The following is a 22,127-nucleotide window of genomic DNA, read 5'->3' as shown; positions in this document are numbered from 1 at the left end:
TTACATGGTTCACAGTGAGTTCCACTCTGGCCATCCCGATTATACACCTGCTATGCCACAGATTGTGTAACCCTGAGCAAATTTCTAAAACACATGAAGACTTAATTCCCTTAGGTACAGATTTTTTAAAAATTACAATGCCTATAAGATGAAATGATCTATTTAAAAGATGTAGTAAAGAGAGTAATACTTCATGGGTATGATAAATGTAAGTTCCTTTTTCTTCCCTCCTTTGAATTATTTCTCCCAAAGAAAGAGTTTCAACTGTTTTACTCCTTTCAAATGACCTTATATAAAAATGGGGCCACTAGGGGCCCCTGGGTGGCTCAGTGGTTAAGCATCTGCCTTTGGTTCAGGTTGTGATTCTGGGATCCTGGGATCAAGTCCCACTCCTGCTTCTCCCTCTGCCTATGTCTCTGCCTCTCTCTCTCTCTCTCTCTCTTTGTGTCTCTCATGAATAAATGAAAAAATCTTTTTTAAAAAATATGGAGACATTAAAATAGGCACTTTGGATGTCCTTGATACTTTTTTGGTTCACTTTATTTTTTTGTTTTGAAGTCTTCCTTTGGTATACAACATTTGAGATTAATAGGTCAGGGAAATTCAAAGATGGACCCACACTTATGCATTTCTTTCATTGTTAATACTAAAATCATGCCCTCAGCTGCCCAAAGATATACATATGGAGCACCAAAGTCCCACTAAAGTACACAAATGTTTGTTCACTTATCCCACCATGCTGCCCTGAACACATTTCCATTAGAAAACATCATTCTTTTTAAATATATAGTTTCAACATAACAACACAAAGGAAGCAGAAATATTTTTAACCATCAGGTTTGCCAATCTCTCCCTAATCCCACCATGTCCTGCTATAAGATCCAGACATGCTTTCAATCCCATCCCACAAATTCAATATGGTTTACCCATACACACTTTCTGCTCCAGTTGGTCCCAACCCCTACTTCAGGAACCAAACTTGGTCCTACCTCCCTCTACATCTCAGGTAGAGAGCCAGTGGCATGAGGTCCATATATGGCCCCGAGAGCTGTTTCATGTGGCCTTTGCATCAAGCTCAGACAGGAACTGAAGGTAGCAAGCTTGGACATAATGGCAGCAGCCTGGCCTGCCTCTTACCTGACCCATCACTGCATATCCCATAGGCTCTTAAGTTTGCCTTCTTCACTTTCTACCTGTTTTCAGAATGTTCCATTTGCTTGGTCTGCTCTCCTTCCTCCTATGCTAAGTGTCCTTCAAAATCCTGTTGTGCTGCCCTGCTTTCCCTGGCTGATCCTCTGTGTCTTAGGTGCCATTCCAGCCTGTCTTTGATGGGAATGATCTTTATGGCTTGGTCCTAGATTTGCTTCCCACTTATTCTTGCCTCAGATCATCCTTGGCTTTTAGCAATTCTGGTTTCCTCTCAGGGACAACCCATCCTTACAAATTTTGACATAAATAGCCATGCAAATGTAAAAAAGGTTCTTAAATTCTTTGAACTCACAAGAGGAGTACAAATAGATATGACTACAAACATAAGATCACTATTTTTTTTTTTTTTAACAGCGACCATGGGTTGTACGGGGCCATTTACTCATCTAGCCAGGCTCCTGGGTGAGCCACTCTGTGAACCTGAGCTCGTAGCTGAAGAATTGAAATTCAAATCAGGTTGTGAAACTAGAAACCATCAAACCAGAAGAGCTCTTTCTGTCTATCCAGTGACTCAACCCAAATCAAAAGACACGTTCGGATGCCCCTGCTCAGCTCAGTCATAGCCTCAAATGACACTTTCTTTTGTTCGATGTCAGGAATGTGCTCCAGTTCCACAACAGTTGCTCACCTCGCTGACAGAATGCAGAATGATTTCTGTTTCCCTGTTGTTTCCCGATGTATGATCGCTGACTTAAAATCCCTTTTGTCAACAAGTCTGGAAGGAACCCGACTTCACGTGAGCGCTTTTTCCGGTCCTGTTGGGGTTGTTTGTCACCTCAAAGGCCACAGCAGGATGTTTCTCTCCTCAGTTCCTCAGGGCTTCTCATCCCTCAGCTGTCCTTGAAGAACCAAACAGGAATGAGGTAATGCTCTAGAGGTCTCCTAATCTACATTCAAGGAGAATGAAATGCCTCCCCGTGCCTGACCACGACGCCTTGTCTTAGTAAATGGAGAACTGTGTATATGTGTGTAGAGATGCGTGTATATTTATATGTTTGTAATCATATGTATGTATCATATATACATATGTATTCACATGTGTGCGTATATACACATAAATAAATATATAAATTGTGTCTGTGTATGTGTGTGTTTGTGTGTGTACTTAGAGCTTTATCCACACCAGCTGTATAGCCCTACACCAACACTTCCACAAAACTATTCAGCTCACTGCTGAGGGATGACTTAACATTTCTGAGTGTCTGTCATATAAGTAACATGCTGGTGTCATACAAACCCGTGTAATGGTACTATTTTGCAGATGAGTAAGCTGAGGTCCAGCTCACATAGCAAGTGAATGTCTGGGCTGAGACATGACCTCAGATCCATCTGGCTCAGGGCCTTTCTCTCCATTTCCTCTCCTGCTCCTTCCTCCAGCTAACTTCTTGTAGAAAGCTCTGCCCCTTCCTCCTGAACCTTCCTGTCCTTAAGATCCTGCTGAGCTTCTGTTTCTTCCTGAAATCCTTTCAGAGTTCTCAACTTGGTGGAGTGCTAAAGCTAGCTCAGATTGGCTCATACTCACTCCAAGGGTCAGTTTAGTTAGCATCTCTTTCTGCTCCGTGTTTGGTGGCATCACCGTGGAAGCTTGAAATTGACCAGGGTGGGAATATTTACACCACAGAAATAATTACACCACAGCTTCCCCCCATCAGTTGTCTATCACTTGGACAGCCTTCTTGGCCATATGACTACTTTCTAGATGGGTTTGTGATTTCACTCCATACTTCTCCATGCATCCACTGATGGTATTAGGGTCCTCCAGTCAGTTCTACTGGTCTCTCCCAGGGGCCTTTCCTGGAACATGATGTGCCATAAAATATTTACTAATTCGGTTGAACCGAATAAAGCCAAATGCTAATAAAATGATGTAAGAGAATGTTTGTTTAGAGCATCTTTCTCACTATGTGTTCCTTGGTTCATCTGCCCATACATCTCTATAAAAATATGGAATTCTGCATCTGACTCTAGAATCAGTAAATTAGAATGAGGAGGGGGTAGATTTGAAAATCCACATAGTTCTAAACTGCTTTGCTAAATAGCAAATAGCAAATAGTTTGTGTATAGAAGCATATATATATATATATATATATATATATATATATATATATATCAAAGCATTTAGACTACTCCCCTAAGTGCCTCTCCCCAGTCACCCTTTTACCTCTTGTCCCCTATATCATCCTTTTTCTAATGTAAGTATGCACATATATACATATATATATATATATATATATATATATATATATATGCAACCTGTCATTTACTTTTTTCATATTACACTAGATCTTAAAGATCTCTTCATGCTAGGAGTATTTATACAGATATTCCCATTATTGTTTTATACTACATAATATTACATTATGTGGACCTTCTTACTTTGTACTTGGGTTATTTCCAATCTTTTGCTATTACAAAAGATGTCACAATAAATGACTGTCTGCATATGTTACTTATTATGTGTATAGGTGTCTCTGTGGGACAGATGATCAGAAGCGGGGTTTCTGTGACCCCTTCTGGGTCAAAGGTAAATACACCTGTAATTCTGTTAGATATTGTCAGAAACGTCTTCACAGGGACTAGGCCAACAGCATATGAGAATCTCAATTCATACCAAAAGAAGTGTCATATATTTGCCAATTTGATAGGTTAGAATGGTATTTTGTGAATTTTGATTTGTACTTCTCTTCCTGTAAATGAAGTTAAGCATCTTTTCATGTTTATGGTCAGATAATCTACACTTTTAACAGAATCCTTGAATGATCCTTATGCACCTAGCTCTTAAGGTTTCTGGGCCAAAGCCATAGAACCTAAGGGAAGAAATGAAGAAATGAAATTCTAATGCTGGGAAGTGGATTCTCATCCAGCCAACCTCCTAAAGACTATCAGCAGTCTCTGGAAGGAATGGTCTCTCACTGGCACATGCTCCCTCCAGTGACTTGAACCCAAAAAATTTACCTTACTCTATCCCAAGCAGATAAGCTAGCAGATTTTGTAAGCTATAGCCTATGAATCACTTGTAGGCTAGATAATGGAAATGCTGGTTGAAGACAGATTTTCTTTGGAGCATTAGCTGTTGCATTCTGTTCTCCCACTTCAAGGGAGATGGGAGTATATACACTTCCCTTATGACTCACACCTAGCATAAGGGCTTCACAGGGCCCACTTGGAAGGTTTTGTATGAGTCCCCAGAGTTTGATGGGCATGAGAAAGGATATTTGATTCACAATGGAAGAGCCTAAATGTTGTGATGCTGTGGCTGCTTTGGTTCCATACATTCTAGGGTGACCAGCCATCCCAATTCACCCAGCACTGAAAGATCTCCTGAGACATGAGACTTCAATGCTAAAAACAGGACAAAACCAGAATGGTTGGTCACCAAGAGTAAGGAAAATATATTTTTCCAAGAAACAGGATGTGGATTCTGAAGATATTACCTAGCCATGAGTCATCCTGAAAAGAGTCCCATTGCAAAGGAGCACCTGGGACAGCAAGGGATCCCAACAGAAGGATCAACAACCCAATGCTAGGCCTGTGTGGGAACCACAAGCAGCTAAACTGAGAAGCTGTGTCAGTGCAAAGAACCGCAAGGAAAGGAAACCAAAAGCACCCCATCAAGGATAAGCTTGCACTTGCATGTCTGGCAGAAGGCACGAATGGCAGGTCACACCTTTCCTAACTAAAGATCGTGCTCTTTTTCTCCAGCTCTGTATGGTGGACACTGGGGTGCCCTGACAGGATGAAGGACTGAGTCCCAGCTGCTGGAGTGCTGTTGACAGATGCTGTCAGCTACCCACTACCTGGAGGGCTTATCTCTGCAGAGAGCCAACTGCTTGAGGCCACACTCCCTTCCTGGGAGGCCAGCATGCAATGTCTGGTGGACGAAGAAAAATAAAGGCCTGGTCCCCTGGCCACAACTGGGATGACTCTGAAGGGCTGTCCCAGCTTCAAAACTGTCTGTGGTCAGGGAAGGTCCTATAGAGACACATCTCCACAGCTCAGCTTTACCTTCTGGCCTCCTCCCTCTCTTCCTCCTCCCCATTCCCCTTGTTCCCCTCTCATTTCCCTCCCCCTTTCATCCTCCTCCCAGGGGATGGTGACAAGTTTTCACCCAGAGGCAGATAAAACAACTGGTGTGGAGTGAGTTGACTAGGGCCAAGAGGGTTTTTGTCGCATCCACTGAATTCAGTTCATTTCATACACCACTTCCAGAAACTTCTAGTGACTTTCACTGTCCACAGAATGAGAGACAGTGCTAAATCTACTCCTTATTTCACAAAGACCTCAAAAAGAAACAAAAGGTGATTCAAACTCTGAGATAAAGGGAGCCAAAGATCTCAAGACACTATTTTAAGACCAAACACAGCCCTCAGAACAGCACCACTCAGATGACCACAAGTAGGATGTGGGGATTTTCTGAGTCACTTAACCCAGTTAGTTATTAACTTAGTTTGCCAAGTGAGCTTAAAGGATCTCCTTAATACAAATGATATGGGCCATGTGTTGGTCCCAAGATGTGAAAGTTTGAACTCTCACCTGAACTTTTTCTGAGCTTTTGAAGACCCCCTTATCACATCTGGTCAGAGGTATATGTTATTTTTTAAAAAGTGTTTTACATGTTTATCCGAGATCATGTCACCAATGTCTCAAGAACAGAAACCTTGGCTGATGTTTTCACGGGTGTGAAAATCGTGCAACAGAGGTTACAGCCTCCCACCTCAATCTCACTATGTGTTCTGGGCCCTGGAGTACTTGAGAGGTTTACAGAACCTAAGAAATGAGTGTGCATCCAGTGATGTTTTCATATTAAGGGTCAAACAAAAAAAAAAAAAAAAAGAAAAGAAAAGAAAAGAAAGCCACAGGTCAAAAGGAACCAGGAAAAGGGAAATAAATACACTTTATCCACAAAATGTATTTTTAAACATCTGTTTTTCCTGTGCAGCTGTCTGGACTGATTCCTCCATTGAAGAGCAAAGAGTTTAAAAATAATAATAACAATTAAAAATATTTTTTTCAACTTACCTAGGATTAGAATATGTTAGGAATGGAAAGGATCATACAATTCATTTAGTCAAATCCTTATGTAGATGAAGAAATGGCACCAGAAAGGTGACTTTTTGGTTAGTGATGGGACCCAATTCTGCTGACACAGGGCAGCCCACTTATGTGTGTATTTACTGTATTCCACGGCTTATTTTTACATTTATTGTATTCCAGGCTAATAATCTCACTTGAGAATTTCCAGGTTCTCCAGTGGGTGAGAAAGGCATTGTCTCTTCTAGATAAGAGAGTTTTAGAAACATTAGGTGATTTGTTCCAAATCTCACAGCTAATAACTTGTCACACTCTTGTTTAAAAGTATTCAATGGTTCTCTTACCTTTGGAGACAAAGTGCTTCCTGTTCCCACCCTCTCCCTGACCCCGCCTTCTCTCTGGTCCATCATATCCTCAGCCTAGTGGAGTTTCCCACCTTCTGTACCTGCTGTGCTTCCCTGCCACGCAGAGGTTCCGGGGGCAAATAGCAGAGTCCTGCAGAGCAGGGCTGGGGGCTCAGCTCCAACACTAGCAGTGCTGGGTGAGCCTTGTGATCCCCTGGGATCCAGCTTTCTCACCTGTGGAGGGGAAGCAGGGACTAGCCCACCTCTAGAGCTGGCTCCTACAAGTCCAGCCTCTAGCTCCGACACCAGATCCACAACGTGGCTCAGCCATGCAGCACCCAAGGCCCCAAACCCTTCTTAGCTCACTTCCCTAACTTCCTTTTATTCCTTTTTCCTAATAACATGTCAGCCGAAACTAAAACCAGGTTCCTGGGGATAGACATTCCCACGATCAATCCTTTCAAAGCAGACACATATTAAAGCATCTCAAGTGATTGGTATGCACTGTTTAAAACTTAAGGGTATTTCCCAAAAGTTATTTTCAATGCAGAAATTTTATTTTCTTGAATGAGGATTGTGAATGAATGAATGAAACAATAATATAAATGTGTCCTTTGACACTTAGCTGATTTTATGTATATTTTTTATTGGAGTTTGATTTGCCAACATATAACACCCAGTGCTCATCCCGCATCAAGTGCCCACCTCAGTGCCTGTCACCCAGTCACCTCCACCCCCCGCCCACCTCCCTTTCCACCACCCCTTGTTCATTTCCCAGAGTTAGGTGTCTCTCATGTTTTGTCACCCTCCCTGTTATTTCCCACTCATCTTCTCTCTTTTCCCCTTTAATCCCTTTCACTATTTTTTATATTCCCCGAATGAGTGAAACCATATAATGTTTGTCCTTCTGCGACTGACTTACTTCACTCAGCATAATACCCTCCAGTTCCATCGAAGCAAATGGTGGGTATTCATTGTTTCTAATGGCTGAGTAATATTCCATGTATATATAGACCACATCTTCTTTATCCATCATCTGTCGATGGACACCGAGACTCCTTCCACAGTTTGGCTATTGTGGACATTGCTGCTAGAAACATCGGGGTGCAGGTGTCCCGGCGTTTCATTGCATCTGTATCTTTGGGGTAAATCCCCAGCAGTGCAATTGTTGGGTTGTAGGGCAGGTCTATTTTTAACTCTTTGAGGAACCTCCACACAGTTTTCCAGAGTGGCTGCACCAGTTCACATTCCCACCAACAGTGCAGGAGGGTTCCCCTTTCTCCACATCCTCTCCAACATTTGTTGTTTCCTGTCTTGTTAATTTTCCCCATTCTCACTGGTGTGAGGTGGTATCTCATTGTGGTTTTGATTTGTATTTCCCTGATGGCCAGTGATGCGGAGCATTTTCTCATATCCTTAAGTCCCTTGTCATTTGTTGACTCAGTATCTAGTAATTTTCCTCATCACAACTGTAACTAAATAATGATGTATGCAACTATTTAACATCTGTTTATCCAGCTAGACTATCAACTCCATTTCTTTTTGGATTGTTTTACCCTGAACACCTGGTACAGTCTGTAACAGAGTAAAATCTCAGTAAATACTTGCTGAATGAATGAATAGCCAATCTGATTGTGGGCTTTCAAAGTGTGCTTGGTCTGCAGATCAGCAGCAGAGGCCTTACCCAGGAACATGTAGAAATAAAAATTCTAGGGCCTCACCGGAGCCCCACTGAATCAGGATGGTGTGTGTGTGTAGGGGGGGTGAGGCAGCCCAGCACTCTTTTGAGAGCCCTCCAGGGAACTCTAATGAATCCTCAAGGGTTCTGGTGAAATAGGTTGAGGCTTAGCACAAAACCCTCTCCCATAAGCAATCTGACAATAGGCAGGGAAAGACACAAAGAAACTTAAACCTTTGGCTTTGGCAAACACAGAAGGATGAGGGGAGGGTTAAGTGCCCTGTGGGCTCTGGGGTGTGCTCAAGGGCACTCAGATGGGACACAGGCTGGGGCTGCAGCTGTCTGAGCACAAAGACATACCGTGGCATACGCAATGCACATTTGAGGATGAATTCCTGGTGTTGAGACACGAGACTGTCCCTATGCATGTGAAGTGTACATCCTCTGTAACAGGTTCCCTGAGCTCTTAAGGTCTGTTTTGTTGGAGTAACAAAGTGTGATGGGGTCCAGATTTGTGAGCCTTTGGTGGGAAGGATTGCTGGCCCTGAAAATACATTCTGGAAAGCGTTCCCTTCAGTCTGAGAAATAAGTCACCACTTTTGAGTATGCATTAGCTCTAAGGATGACTATTAGTCATTTAAAAGTATTTCCTTCCTCAACAGCTATTAGGTGGCTCCCTTCAGATCCTTCCTAGTGGTCTCAGGACATCTGGGGCAAGATCGTCGGACTTTGCTCCATTGTCTCATTTTCCAGAATTAGTTATCTTTAAACATTATTTAGAAATTTTGACTTAGAAATTACACATTTCATGGTGGTTAGAATTATTTTTGTACTCATCTGAGGACGAAAGAGTGAATAAAGGAGGAGGACACCTGGATACAACTGCTTGGATGATTGTCCCCAAAAGGACCAGATGCAAGTCACCCTCTTCCCCTGGACTCAAGGATTTGGACTGTTAACCCTTTCGTAGGGCATCTGACATTCTGTTCCAGATAATGTTCTTCCATCCCCAATGGATCCCCCAGTCTACTCCATCCCCCAACTCCATTCTCAGGGGTTTTCCCATTAAGCATGGTCTCCTTCCCCGCCTGGACTCCCAGCATGCCCAGAGGTTGGAGCTCTGCCCATTAGAACTCTGTTGATGACTAGCTCATAGTTCAACAAACTATTTTTGTGGCCTCCCACTTCATAAGAACATTTGGCTTACTTTGTATAGCCATATTTGTATAATTTTTTTTTAAATTGCTCTTTTCATTAAAAAAGGCCAATGGCTATATTTGTTTAGAAAGTAGTTACAGAGATGGGAAAACAGAAGAGTCCTAGCAGAGAAGGGTGCTTGACCATGAGGTGGGCATTGGTGGGTCCACCATATTTTAAGTCTAAAGGATGCAGCAGAGATATATGTCATACTGTGGAAATAGTACATTGAGATAGGAGAATGGGGTTTCTCAAGTAAGTGACATAAGTAGGTGGTCAAGACTCTCACATCACCAGGCACTGAAGCACTGTAAACTCTATCTTTGCTCATGATTATGATCTTGTGAGTCTTCCCTGTAGCCCACTAGGTGAGAGAGAAAGAAGGATTTAAAATGGAGTAGAAAAGGGGCTCCTGGATGGCCCAGTGGTTAAGCATCTGCCTTCAGCTTAAATCATGATCCCAGGGTCCTGGGATCGAGCCCCACATCAGGGTTCCTGCTCAGCACGGAGTCTCCTTCTCCGTCTCCTTCTCCCATTGCCCCTCCCCCTCGGCTTGTGTTTTCTCTTTCTCAAATAAATAAAATCTTTAAAACAAATGAAAATAAAATGGAAGAGAGAAACAAAATGCCAAATATCAATTTTTATTTCTAAGAAAATTACCAGTTGATTAAAATACACATAAAGTATCCACAATGCTTTTGGAATACAAGTCAAACTTCATGGTGTTGTCTTTCTAGTCTCTTTCATTATCTGAACTACTCTGTTTAATCTTCCAGATGATTTCTGTTTGCAAAAATGTTCTTCCTGAAATACTCTTTAAGTCTATTTCCAGTGAATAAAAAAAAAATGAGCAAAAGAGCAGTCAGGGCTTAAGCCAGCCTGAGAACTTTTGGGGCCCACTATTATATTAATAATCATTTTTTTATTAGTGTGTACTTATTCCCTAAGTACCAGGGTGTGTCCTGGATTCCACTGCAAACATCTTGATGACCATAGCAGTGTTTTCAGATGAAGACCCAATGCTTCATCCTAAGCACCTCTGCAGACTGAGCTCAGCCAGCAGGCTGGATCATGCCTGTAACAGATGTTCTGGCTTCCCCTGGCCGAGGAGCTCAGTCCCCTCCCAGTACATGAGATACTTCATCCCTTGGACACCAGAGGCACCTTCCTGATTTCATCAGGCAAGATGAGATATTTGTTTGGGAGATGACCCCAATGTCATGGCTTAAGCAAACAAATCCAATCCTCTATGAATTTAGAGCAGGAACTGTCTATGCATGATTAAGAAAATTATAATAGATTAAAAATAGCACATTGTTCTCTTGATGAGCCAGCAATATCCCAAAAATTATTTTGTAAAGAGAAAGACAAAGTAATCTCTGTAAGAAATCTTTGTGTTCTGGAGAACATAACCAAATTGGAGAATTGGAGAACAGTGTATGCGATTTCTCAAAAAAATAAAAATAAAAAAAAACAACAACTTTAAAATGTGTTTAAAGTCTCAAAGCACAATAAAGCCCTTACTAAAATATATGGTCAACATGTTTCTTTTGTGTAATACAATAAGGGCTCCTCAAAATTTAATGTGAACATGAAGCACCTGGGGAATCTTTTTACAAGGCAGATTTTGATTCAGAAGGGTCTCAGGTGGAGCCCCAGATTCTGCATTTCTAACCAGCTCCAAACACTACAGAATGCTGCTGGTCTGTGGCCCACACTTTGAGTAGCAAGGATGTACACTATTCTTACAGCAGTGTTTCTTCAAAATGGTCAGTGGGGATGTCTGGGTGGCTCAGCATTGAGCATCTGCCTTTGGCTCAGGTCATGATCCCAGGGTCCTAGGATGGAGTCCCGCAACAGGCTCCCTGCAGGGAGCCTGCTTCTCTCTCTGCCTATGTCTCTGCCTCTCTCTCTGTGTCTCTCATGAATAAATAAATAAAACCTAGAAAAAAAAAAACAAAGATGGTCAGTGGATTACACATATGAGAATGTCCTGGATAATCAGTTAAAAAACAAAGTCCTATGCTCCATCTGTTTACTGAATCTGGAGTCCGGGGCTGAAGCCCAGGGGTCTGCACGTAACAGACTGCTTACATGAATCTTAATGCTCAAGCTTGAGAATGGGCACTGTTTAATGGATTAATGGTGAATTGGGGATAACTAAGAAACTTGTGTGGGAAGGACTTTAGCTGTGGTCAAGAGGCTCTTGTGTAGGTACCAGGAAGGGAAGGTGCCAGGCAGTTCAGCAAATGGAGGCATTCATAGACTGGCAGGTGCAAGGCACTCAGGAGCTCAGATGATAGGGAAGGAGTTCTATAAGCATCCATAGTCATATGATGCTGTTCTAATTTCCATTGCTAAAATAAACTTCAATTCTCAGTATTAAACACAATGCCCCTCTTTTTTAAAAAATAATTACAATTTGGAAAAAGTTGCAGAAAATTAAGTTTTTTATTTTCTTATCTTCTCACTGACTTACACGATAACTTTAGAGGGGTTTGGCATCATGTATGTGGATTCTTGGTGGTGTGTTCTAGCCTTTAAGTTTTTATATATTTCCACTTCTCAGCCCCCATCTCCTCACTGGAGGAGAAAACAATTTGTAAACAAATGTTAACTTTTACCAATTCCGTTGCTTCTCAAAAAAGGTTTGTTAGAGATGGTACTTGTTGTGGGGGATGAGGGAGGCACCTGGGTGATGCAGTCGGCTAAGTGTTCAACTTTGGTTTCAGCTTAGGTCATGATCTCCGGGTGATGAGATCAAGACCCACACCAGGCTCTGCACTGAGCATGGAGTCTGCTTGGTACTCTCTCCTTCTCCCTCTGCCTCCACCCCAAATAAATACATACATAAATACATAAATACATAAATAAATAAATCTGTAAAAAACAGCTAGTATTTGCAATGCACTTATGCTCCTGGAACTGTGACAAGTAATTTAAATTTAAAATCAGTTAATCCTAAGTACAACATATGTTGAAAAATCACCTACTGATTTTTCCTCCATCATAAATGTTAATTGATTTGTAAAGGATAGGGTTGTTCATTTCTTTCTTTTTATAAAAATATTTTATGTATTTATTCATGAGAGACACAGAGAGAAAGGCAGAGACATAGGCAGAAGGAGAAGCAGACTCCTTGAGGCGAGCCTGATGGGGGACTCAATCGCAGGACGCTGGGATCACACCTTGAGCCGAAGGAAGATGCTCAACTACTGAGCCACCCAGGTGCCCCTAGGACTGTTCATTTCTAAGGTGACACCAAGTAAAGTCATTTGCTGTCTCCACTAGTTTAATCTCTTCCAAGGAGATATGACGATTTTCTGTGAGAGAAGCTTAAAAACCAAGGGATCATGTTTGGCTTTTCTTATGTAACACGCACTTTTTTCCGTGCCAAACACATGCACTCGCTTTGGGTCAGGTATCTGGGTTGGTCAAAGCCGTAGGGAATGGGCAACCTGACTCTGGTAACCCGGGAGGCTTCTATGAATGGAGGGAAGATAGAGCATTGTGGAGTGATGCGCTGGCCAAGGACCAGCCTGGAACTCTGGCTCCTGTAGCTCACTTGGGGATAATATGCGTATATATCTCAGACTTAGTATTAATTGCAATTTTAAATTTAATTTACTTATCATAGCTCCAAGTGCAAAATAAACACCATCCTGACTCATCTCTTTCACAGCACACATGTAATCTGCCAGCAAATCCTGTGGACTTCTTTGCCATCTTCCCAGATTCCCCAGCCCTTCCCACCACCTCACCTGTCTGAACTGTGCTCTCTCACCTATATTATGCAGGAGCCACCCAACTAGTGTCTGCTTTTTCTTCCTATGGTCTGTTCACGTTGCGGCTTCTAGAGTGACCCTTTTCACTTAGAGTAAAGATCCTATATGATGTGGTCCTGTTTCATCTCTGACCTCACCTCCTTCTACCCTTCCCTCTGCTCTGTACAGCCTTCTCAAGCACATGCTAGCCCCAGGATGTTTGCACTACCTTTGTCCAAAATGCCCTTCCCCTCACATCTGCGTGGTTCAATTCCTTACCTCCTTCATATATTTTTTTTTCTCAGTGAGGCCATTTTTGACAAATTTTTCCCATCCTTAATGTATCAATTGCATTTATTTGTCTTGCTCTTATCATCATAAAACATGCCACATGATTTATTCATTCATCTCCTTTATGTTTCCAGCCACTAGGACAGAAGCTTCATGAAAGCAGATATTTTCTGTTTTGTTTACTGCTGAATCCCTGGTTCCCAAAATAGTACGTGGCTTTTAGTAGGCACTTCATAGTATAATTGTTGAATGAATGAGTTTGGGTTTTCTCTACCATTTTAAACTTTGTTCAACCATTTTTTCCCCCTTTCTTGCCTTTTTTTTTAAAATTGAGCTTTTGTTTTAGTTTTTTTTTTTTATTTGTTCCCTTCCACTTGTTTGGAAGATATAGTACTCTATTTCTGTTCCTAGAGTTGCTAGCCTCTCAATTTTGATTTTTTTAAAGATTTTATTTATTCATTTGAGAGAGAGCATGTGTGTGCACCCATGTACATGTCAGCAAGCTGGTGCAGGGGCAAGAGGGAGAGGGAGAGAATCTCAAGCAGACTTATTTTGGGCTCACAGGGCACTCGATCTCACAACCCTGAGATCATGACCTGAGCCAAAAACCAAGAGTTGGGCACTCAACCAACTGAGACACCCAGGCGCCCCTCAATATTAATTTTTATTTTACTATGCATAAATTTAACTGGATCTAATCAGAATCTAATTAAGAATCTAACCGGAATCTTAACCCTGGCAAATAATACTGTTTTATCTTTAAGCAACTCATTTCAAGCTGGCTTCCTGGATCATCTCAGTATTTAATTATTTTTATGAGATGTAAATGTTCAACAATAAAACTGGCTGTTGTTACTAAAAAAAAAAAAAATCAAAAGAAAGGAGAAAAAGGAGAAGAAATAAAGACAAAAGCACCCATCTCTCCAGTTGCTCACCACCATAGGTTGCAGCTCACTACGCTAACGTTTCTGTTTGACCTGTGAGTTCTTTCACCATGAATTTCACCTTGTCAGGTGCGAGTAAGAAGGAAGTAGCGGTGTCAGTCATATATTTGCCACATTTATGTATTTGTTCCTTTACTTTCTCTTTTTCCTTTAACTTTATTGTAGTTTTTAAACACACACACACACACACACACACACACACACACACACACACACAAAATGCCTGTCTTCGTCTTTCACTAGAATTCAGCCCTTTCATATCTACTGGACCTACTAGGAAACTCAGTGTCATCCTTTCCATGGTGATGATTTTTATTTATTTCACCTTTTCTTTTTGTTCATTCTTCTTCCTTCTTTTTTTCTTCATGGTTTAGTCATTATTATTTTTGCCTTTCCCTCCTCTTTTCAGAAGTCCTATCCTGTTTTACTATTGGGCTGTAGTAAAAGGTTGTCACCTCTGTCCCAATATTCATAAACCAACCCTTACTTATTTTTAACCATTAAAATATAGCAAGTATAGACAGATAGTGCCCACACTCATCACTTGTTCACATTCAGGCAACAGGTGGTCTGAGAAGCAGAAATAGGAATCAGGGTCAAATTGAATTTTTTCTGTACCTTCTAAACTTCTTTGTCAGCTATTGTGTGTGTATGTGTGTGTGTGTGTGTGTGTGTGTTGTTTTGTTTTGTTTTTGTAAAAAATTCTTTCACTAATCTGGTTCTACTCTTTATAAAGGTAAGGACCAGAATGTTATCCAAGGGTCCCAGGCAGGCGTGCAATGTTCTGATGATGAGTGCAGGGGAGAGATGGGCATGGGGCAGGAAGGGTAATGATTCAGCGGATGGACTGCCGGGCACATCTTGCCCTCCCCTTCTCACTTGGTAACTGGTCCAGCCAGGCTGTGTGAGAGAGAAAACTCTCTACTGTGTCACTGCAAAATTTATAGGACATTCCAGTAGCTACAACGTGTCATCTTTTGGGGGTTATTTGTAAACTATTATTATTATTATTATGTTTCTATTTTACATTTACTAAAATAATGTGTACTCCTTGCAGGAAAGTTGGTCAACAGAAAAAGTGATAAGAAAATAGAAATTGTCATGATCCAGCAGCCAGAGAAGACGCTATTTTCTTTTGTGTTTTTTTCCTCCTTGTATTCACATTCATTTTGAATTTTGACTCATAAGCTGTGTGGCTTTGAACTAGTTACTTAACTTCTCTGAATCTCACCTTCTCTTCTGAAAACTGGATACATAAATAGTACTAACCTCACAAACTTGTTGTGAGTGGGAAATAAGGCATGTACAGCGTTCAGTATAGACACTAACACAGAGTAAACACTTGGCAGATGTTAGCTTTTTCCTCCTTCCCTGCTTCTTCTCTTCCTTCTCCTCTTTTTTCTCCCTCCACCATCATGATGATATAACCTTTCTCATATTGCTAACCTTATGTCTTAGAGAGTTGTGAAGATAAAAAGGGATTACAACCATAAATATCAGCTTTGTAAACCACAGTCTCCCCAATTTATTTCTATATATTAAAGGCCACAGATTTACAGTATAGAAGGCCAAATGTTTCCTCTTTCAAAAAATATTTTGCAATCACCACAGGAGCTAGGTGGATTCTAAGGGGAATACAAAAGTATTTAGGACAATAATCTCTCCCTTAATTTCTCATAACTGGGTTCCTACATTATTTTATAGGGAGATTCCAGATATCAAGTCATAGTCTAAAATTAAGAAATTAAACATTGTGCTATTAGCACAGATAGAAGAAAATAAATAATCAGAACATATTAAGAGTCCAGAAGCAAGCCCTTGTGCATATGGGGACTTAGTTAATCAAAACCATGGCATTTCAAATCAGTGATGAAAGAAACTTCAACAAATAGTGTTGAGAAAATCAGCCATACCTTTAGTAAAATAAATAAAAACCCCTTAACTACCTCACGCTATGCACAAAAATTAACTTTATATGGATTAAAGAGTTAAGGACAAGCAATGTTCAAAGAAGATATAAGTGTATAAGTGAATCAGGTATTTACTGCCTTATAGCAAATTGTCCCAAAGCTGAGTGCTTGAAAGCTGCAATCATTTACTATTGCTCACACATCTGCAGGTCATCTGGGCCATTCTGCTGATCTGGGACAAGAGTGGCTGATGTCAACTGGGCTGTTCCGGAGGCTGTGGTCATCTGGCAGGTGGGCTGAGGGGGAGTGGCTGGTGTGGCCTTACCCACATGTCTGTTAGTTGGCAGGATATTGGCATGGGTTGAGGGCAAGTAGGACACATGTCTCTCATCTTCCAGGAAGCTGGCTTGGATTTTTTACATGGCAGAGGTAAGGTTTTAGGAAAGAGAACAAATGGTGGACCTTTTTACTGCTGCTATATTCCATTGGCCAATGGAATGAGTCATGGTCATGAGTCGGGAAATAGGTCAACGACTTGATGGGACATACAGCAAAGTTGTATTGCAAAGGGCACAAATATGGGGCATGAAAACTTGTGGCCATTTTTGCAATCTTCCACGACATAAACTTATTTTTTTTATTTTTATGCTGTCAGCATCAATTTCACAAAAATGGCCCAGTAAAAAACTCTATAAAGTTAAAAGAGAAATGTTCAATTGACAAAAACATGAGATAGGAACAGTGTATATAGCAAAAAATAACTATATTAAACTCTCTCTATCACACACACACACACACACACACCAATAGTTGGCTTAAAGAAAGGAGAAGACAAATAAATAGTAAGCAATGTTGTTAATAGAGGAAACTGGGATTGATAATGTTTGAAGTTTTTGATCAATGTTAAAAGAGACTAGCATGGATAGGAAATGCCTTCACTTATTGTTTGGATTTTTTTAAAATCTGGTTAGTTGTTTTGTTTTGTTTCCTGAGGGACCAATACCCTAGGCCCAGACTGTGTGGAATGTACCTCCCAGCAGAGCACTGGGGACTCTGAGCTGAGAGCCTGCAAGAGACAGGCCTGCCAGATGCTGGAGTGTGGCTTTGAGGCTACCTACCCGCTGTGTAAGGCTGAGCCCCTCCAGAACACAAATGGATTTATCTGGCATATGAATTTTATTACTTTTATTTATATGAGCTAATTTAATAAACCTTTAAAGTCCCTATAATTCATAAAAATTAGAAGGCACTTAGAGTTTGAATGGGGAAGATGTCTGTTTGCTTGAACTATGCCCAGGAAGATGGAGTGGGAACAGAGTTACAATTCCCTGGGGATAGAGGAAAAAAAAGCAAGGTAACCCCCACCCCCCCACCCCCCCCACACACTTACATCCCAAAGAAAACCTGGTATGAAAAGAAGAGATCATTTTTGTGAAATGAGGTCATTTTGTATGACAAAAAGAAAGGCAGAGAGAAACAGAGAAAGAATGAAAGAATGAGAGGAAGGAAGGGAGGAAGGAAGGAAGGAAGGAAGGAAGGAAGGAAGGAAGGAAGGAAGGAAGGAAATGGAACCACTTCAGGAAAAAGAAATACATATCACTCATTATATGTAGTACATAACAAAAATTTAACCAAATACATTTGAAGATCCAAGTGGCTTTTTACCAAGTGATTCATGAATCAAGCAGCCACCCCACCTAGCAAGTAGAGGGGAGCTCTGAGAAGTATAAAATGGAAGGTTTTTATAGACAGAGCGTGGGGGCAAGAAAGTAATTAACAGAAGAAAAGGATTGTTCCAGACCATGATGTTTGCTAAAGGGAAAAGCAAGGTGTCTTATTACACAGATGACCTTGTCTTTCATCGGGGGATGGAGAGGACCCAGGTGGCAGACCTGTGGGCACTGATGGAAAGAAAAAATTTCCAAACTGACCAGTTAAGGTCATGTTTCTCGGGAGGGTAGAAACTGCAATCAGTTGGGTTTTAAGCCCCAGTTTGGAAACTCAGTCTAAGTGACACCATTTTAGGCCTGGGGTTTTTTTTTTTTTTTTTTTAACATATGTGAAAGCACAGAGTTCCTGGTACATTACAATGTACGTGCTTGTCTGGCTTCCGAGGCTTAAAGCATGTATATTCACACTTTGTTAAAGCATTTCCATTCCCTCCTATCCTGAAGTACATTGTATGTAATTACTACATTTTAATTCATGTTTTCTCTTTTCCACCGCTAGTGAAAACCCAAGAAAATAGTTAAATGATTTTTAAAACTATGGTCATGCAGAGACTTGTATCAGTTTCCAGACATGACACAATATTTTAAAATAACTTCAGGCATAATACCTATCAAATATGGCACTGGTTTGGCTTTCATTTAGAATAATAACAATACATGTGAAGTCTACAGTCTTTACTTGGTGTAAAAACTACAGAAGATTAACTAAAATATGCCAGCATTCTTTGAATTTTCTGAGAGCACAGATTTCATCTTGACACAAGAATGAACTTCTCCCCAAATGAAAGCACTCGTGATTTTCCCAAATCACACATATCAACTTAAGCTTCCCGGATTACTTACAGAACAGGTACTTTTTACTGTTAAATGCTGTGGATTAGCTGTTGGTTTACTGCTTTTAATGACTCCCAAAGGGAGGAATCAGGCTCTATTTTCTATGATAAAGCCATATTTTCTGAATATTCCTTCTGAGTGTTTTTTTGGGACTGAACTCTGGAAAGGACAGAAACTGGAGGTTTGGAAAAGAATAAAACAATCATTGGGGCTATTACCTCTTGTTGATTCATGATTTTTTTTTTAAAGATGTGTTCCTTATTCTTCAGGAGTTGAGAAATATCATCAAACATCAGAACAGGGGTCACACACCCATCCGGTTCCACAAAGATCTTGCACCATCCTGCCTGTGTCTTCCTAGAGAATATTTTCTTCAGCCTCAGCCAGTGCGGTGAACTCAGCTGCTTGACAAGTTTTGAAAGACAGAGAGGGAGTCCTTTCAGAGGTTCTCAAAGATGGTGCCTTCAAAAGCCACCCCCACCCCACCAGCCATGGACTTCCCACCAGAGGTCTGATAGGTTTCGTAGAAGAGCACACCACCATTGGGCAGGTTTTCTCTCTTTGTCGTGTTGAAATTATTCACATCTTGCATGTACAGAGATAACATGCTGTACCTTCTATGACATTTGTGTCCAATGTTTGTCCCTTGCCAGACCTGGCACATTTTGAAAGAGCCACCACAATACCCACAGCCCCGAGAACCCCTCCAGCTGAGGAAGCCAAGAAATGAGAGGGTGCAAATGGTTTCTCCTATTTGCAGCCAAACTTTGACAACTGACAAAGCCAAAAAAGTCAATATCACGCCCTTTGTTTAGGGAATACTTACTAAATGAGTTGATTCCAGTAGAAACTTTAGCATAGAGAACTCTTGGATTCTTCTGTAGTGTGTCTCCTGGCAAAAGTCTCCCTCTTCCCAGAGCTCCTTTGGAGAGAGGACTCATCAGCTCGTCAGGCAGGCTGAAGACAGATTTTCTCAAGGATGGTGGCACTATCTGGAGTTTGCAGGATTACAGCCAGTGAGTGCTTACGTCGATTCCCAAACTATGTCTTTGTGGTTCTGAACCAAGGGCATCACCTGGGCTCCAGAGTCAGCCAGCGTCATGATGCTGCAGGTGGGAGAAGGGTTTCCCAGCCGCCTTCAGTACCGACCCTGGGCTCAAGGGCAGGTTAGCTTTACACGCAGAGAGCTGGGAGTAGCTGGGATAAGCCTGAAGCTTTGTTGTTAAATGTAAGCTCAGGACTTTCTGGGGAGGTACTAAAGAAAGAAAAAGCCACACCCATCAAAGAGTCAATAAATAACTTTTAAAATTAACTTTGTGGGCTGTCTTCCAGCTTCCACTGCTTTTATGGCCTCTCTCCTTTCAACTATTAAGTACAATTATTAAATAAAGACAAATATCTTTCTCCTTGAGATCCTTTTCTGGGATTGTAACAGTTCCTGATCCTTTAGAAGTTTAGAGTAAAGATAAATCAGAGGCAGAGTTACCCTTCTATTAGCTAAAAGCAACCACTGGCTCTCTTTGAAGTGGTGTGACCTTCAAAGGAGGGAGGTAAGTGTCTTCTGAGGGGTATTGCCATGAGAGGAATACAGCACAAAATTTCTTTTCCTGTCAATGCCAGAAGCTGTTGATTATAAACTTTTGAAAATGCTCCAATGTTATTGATACCTATATATCTCGATGGCATGACCTCCACATGTATTGAGTTAAAAAGCTAGGCACAGAGTGCTATGTTAGTGTGCTACCTTTTATCTAAGAAAGGGAGCAAATATAAATGGGTATAAGTATTAGCTTATATATATTTTTAAGTAATGGTAAATAAAACAAAAACTAATGAAAATGTAAAATATTTCAATAATGTCTTATATTGATTACATGTTGAAATACTAACATTCCAGTACTGAGTTAAGTAAAAGATTATTTGGGGTACCTGGGTGGCTCAGGGCATGATCCCAGGATAGGATCCTGGGATTGAGTCCCACATTCGGATCCCCACAGGGAGCCTGCTTCTCCCTCTGCCTATGTCTCTGCCTCTCTCTCTGTGTCTCTCATGAATAGATAAAATCTTTATAAATAAAAGATTATTAATTCCATTCATTTTTAACGTGGCTACTAGAAAGCTTAATTACAATTTCATATTCATAAGAATATTAATAAGTTATCTCATGCTCCTAGATCTACTTAGCTCCCAGACCAAGTTCCCAGAGTCCTACACTTTTAAAATAGGAATCAGGAAATCAGGAAACAGAAAAATACAAACAGTTGATGAAAGAGCTGCTTTTTCTTCAGAACTTAGAATTTATATTAATGGTGTTAGCCTTGACAATGTAGCTTTCAACCCGAAGAACAATTTGTATCTATGAGAAATGAGAAACTCCTGCCAATTCCTCACAAGGTCCACAGGCATGCTTTGCCTATTGGTGCAAACCTGTGGTACCTACATTGTTTACAGACACTGAATGTCATCTGTGGAAGGACACAGTCTCCATTTTTAATGTTGGCATCCTGGAAAATGTAGCAAGGGATCAGTCGCTGCTCACGCTGGAGATTAGGGAAGTTCATCTGGACACTGGGATTTTCCCTAAGAAGTGATCATTCTCATATGTATTTAAAGATTTATGAAGCTTTTGTTGTTGTTGTTAGTTTTATTTCTCTTTTGAATGTAGCTTTTGTTTTAATATAAAAATAAGGTTGCCCCAAATTTTTATAAAATACTCAAAGCTATATTTTAAAAAATCTTCTGAAAGGACACTGGTCAGAGGTAGTCTCTGTTAACATTTAGGAATATCTCTTTTTTTCTGGTAATTTTTCTCTGCATATTGTAATAATTAGGTATACAATCTTATTTTTTTAATAAAAATGGTATCATATGACACATCTGTTTTTAAATCTTGTCCTGATGCTCAAGAATATATTGTGGAGGGGATCCCTGGGTGGCTCAGCGGTTTAGTGCCTGCCTTCAGCCTGGGGCATGATCCAGGAGTCCCGGGATTGAGACCCACATGGGGCTCCCTGCATGGAGCCTGCTTCTCTCTCTGTCTGTGTCTCTGTCTCTCTCTCTGTGTGTGTCTCTCATGAGTAAATAAGTAAAATATTAAAAACAAAAAAAGAACATATTGTAGAGATTGTTTCACGACATTACATTTTCATTTTACTCATCACTTTAATAGTTGTGTACTATTTCATGAAACAGATG

General features: G+C 40.8%; 1 long non-coding RNA gene across 3 annotated transcripts; it reads right to left on the bottom strand.

Moving 5' to 3' along the window:
- Positions 1 to 518: 518 nt before the first annotated feature.
- LOC140600074 (uncharacterized) lies at positions 519 to 20,168 on the bottom strand. 3 transcript variants are annotated; one of them, XR_011994072.1, is made up of 3 exons: positions 19,759 to 20,168; positions 19,151 to 19,333; positions 519 to 2,043 (listed from the first exon to the last, which is right to left on the bottom strand). It is a non-coding gene; the product is annotated as an uncharacterized lncRNA (long non-coding RNA). The 3 variants fall into 3 exon arrangements; XR_012003273.1 differs by having other exon boundaries at positions 519 to 2,048; positions 19,759 to 20,162; XR_012003272.1 differs by lacking the exon at positions 519 to 2,043 and adding an exon at positions 10,080 to 11,401 and having other exon boundaries at positions 19,759 to 20,166.
- Positions 20,169 to 22,127: the final 1,959 nt, after the last annotated feature.

Source organism: Vulpes vulpes, chromosome 1, assembly GCF_048418805.1.
Source record: "Vulpes vulpes isolate BD-2025 chromosome 1, VulVul3, whole genome shotgun sequence".
Taxonomy (NCBI): Eukaryota; Metazoa; Chordata; class Mammalia; order Carnivora; family Canidae; genus Vulpes; species Vulpes vulpes.
The sequence above is the reverse complement of the archived record's forward strand: the minus strand, read 5'-3'. Positions and strand labels throughout refer to the sequence as shown.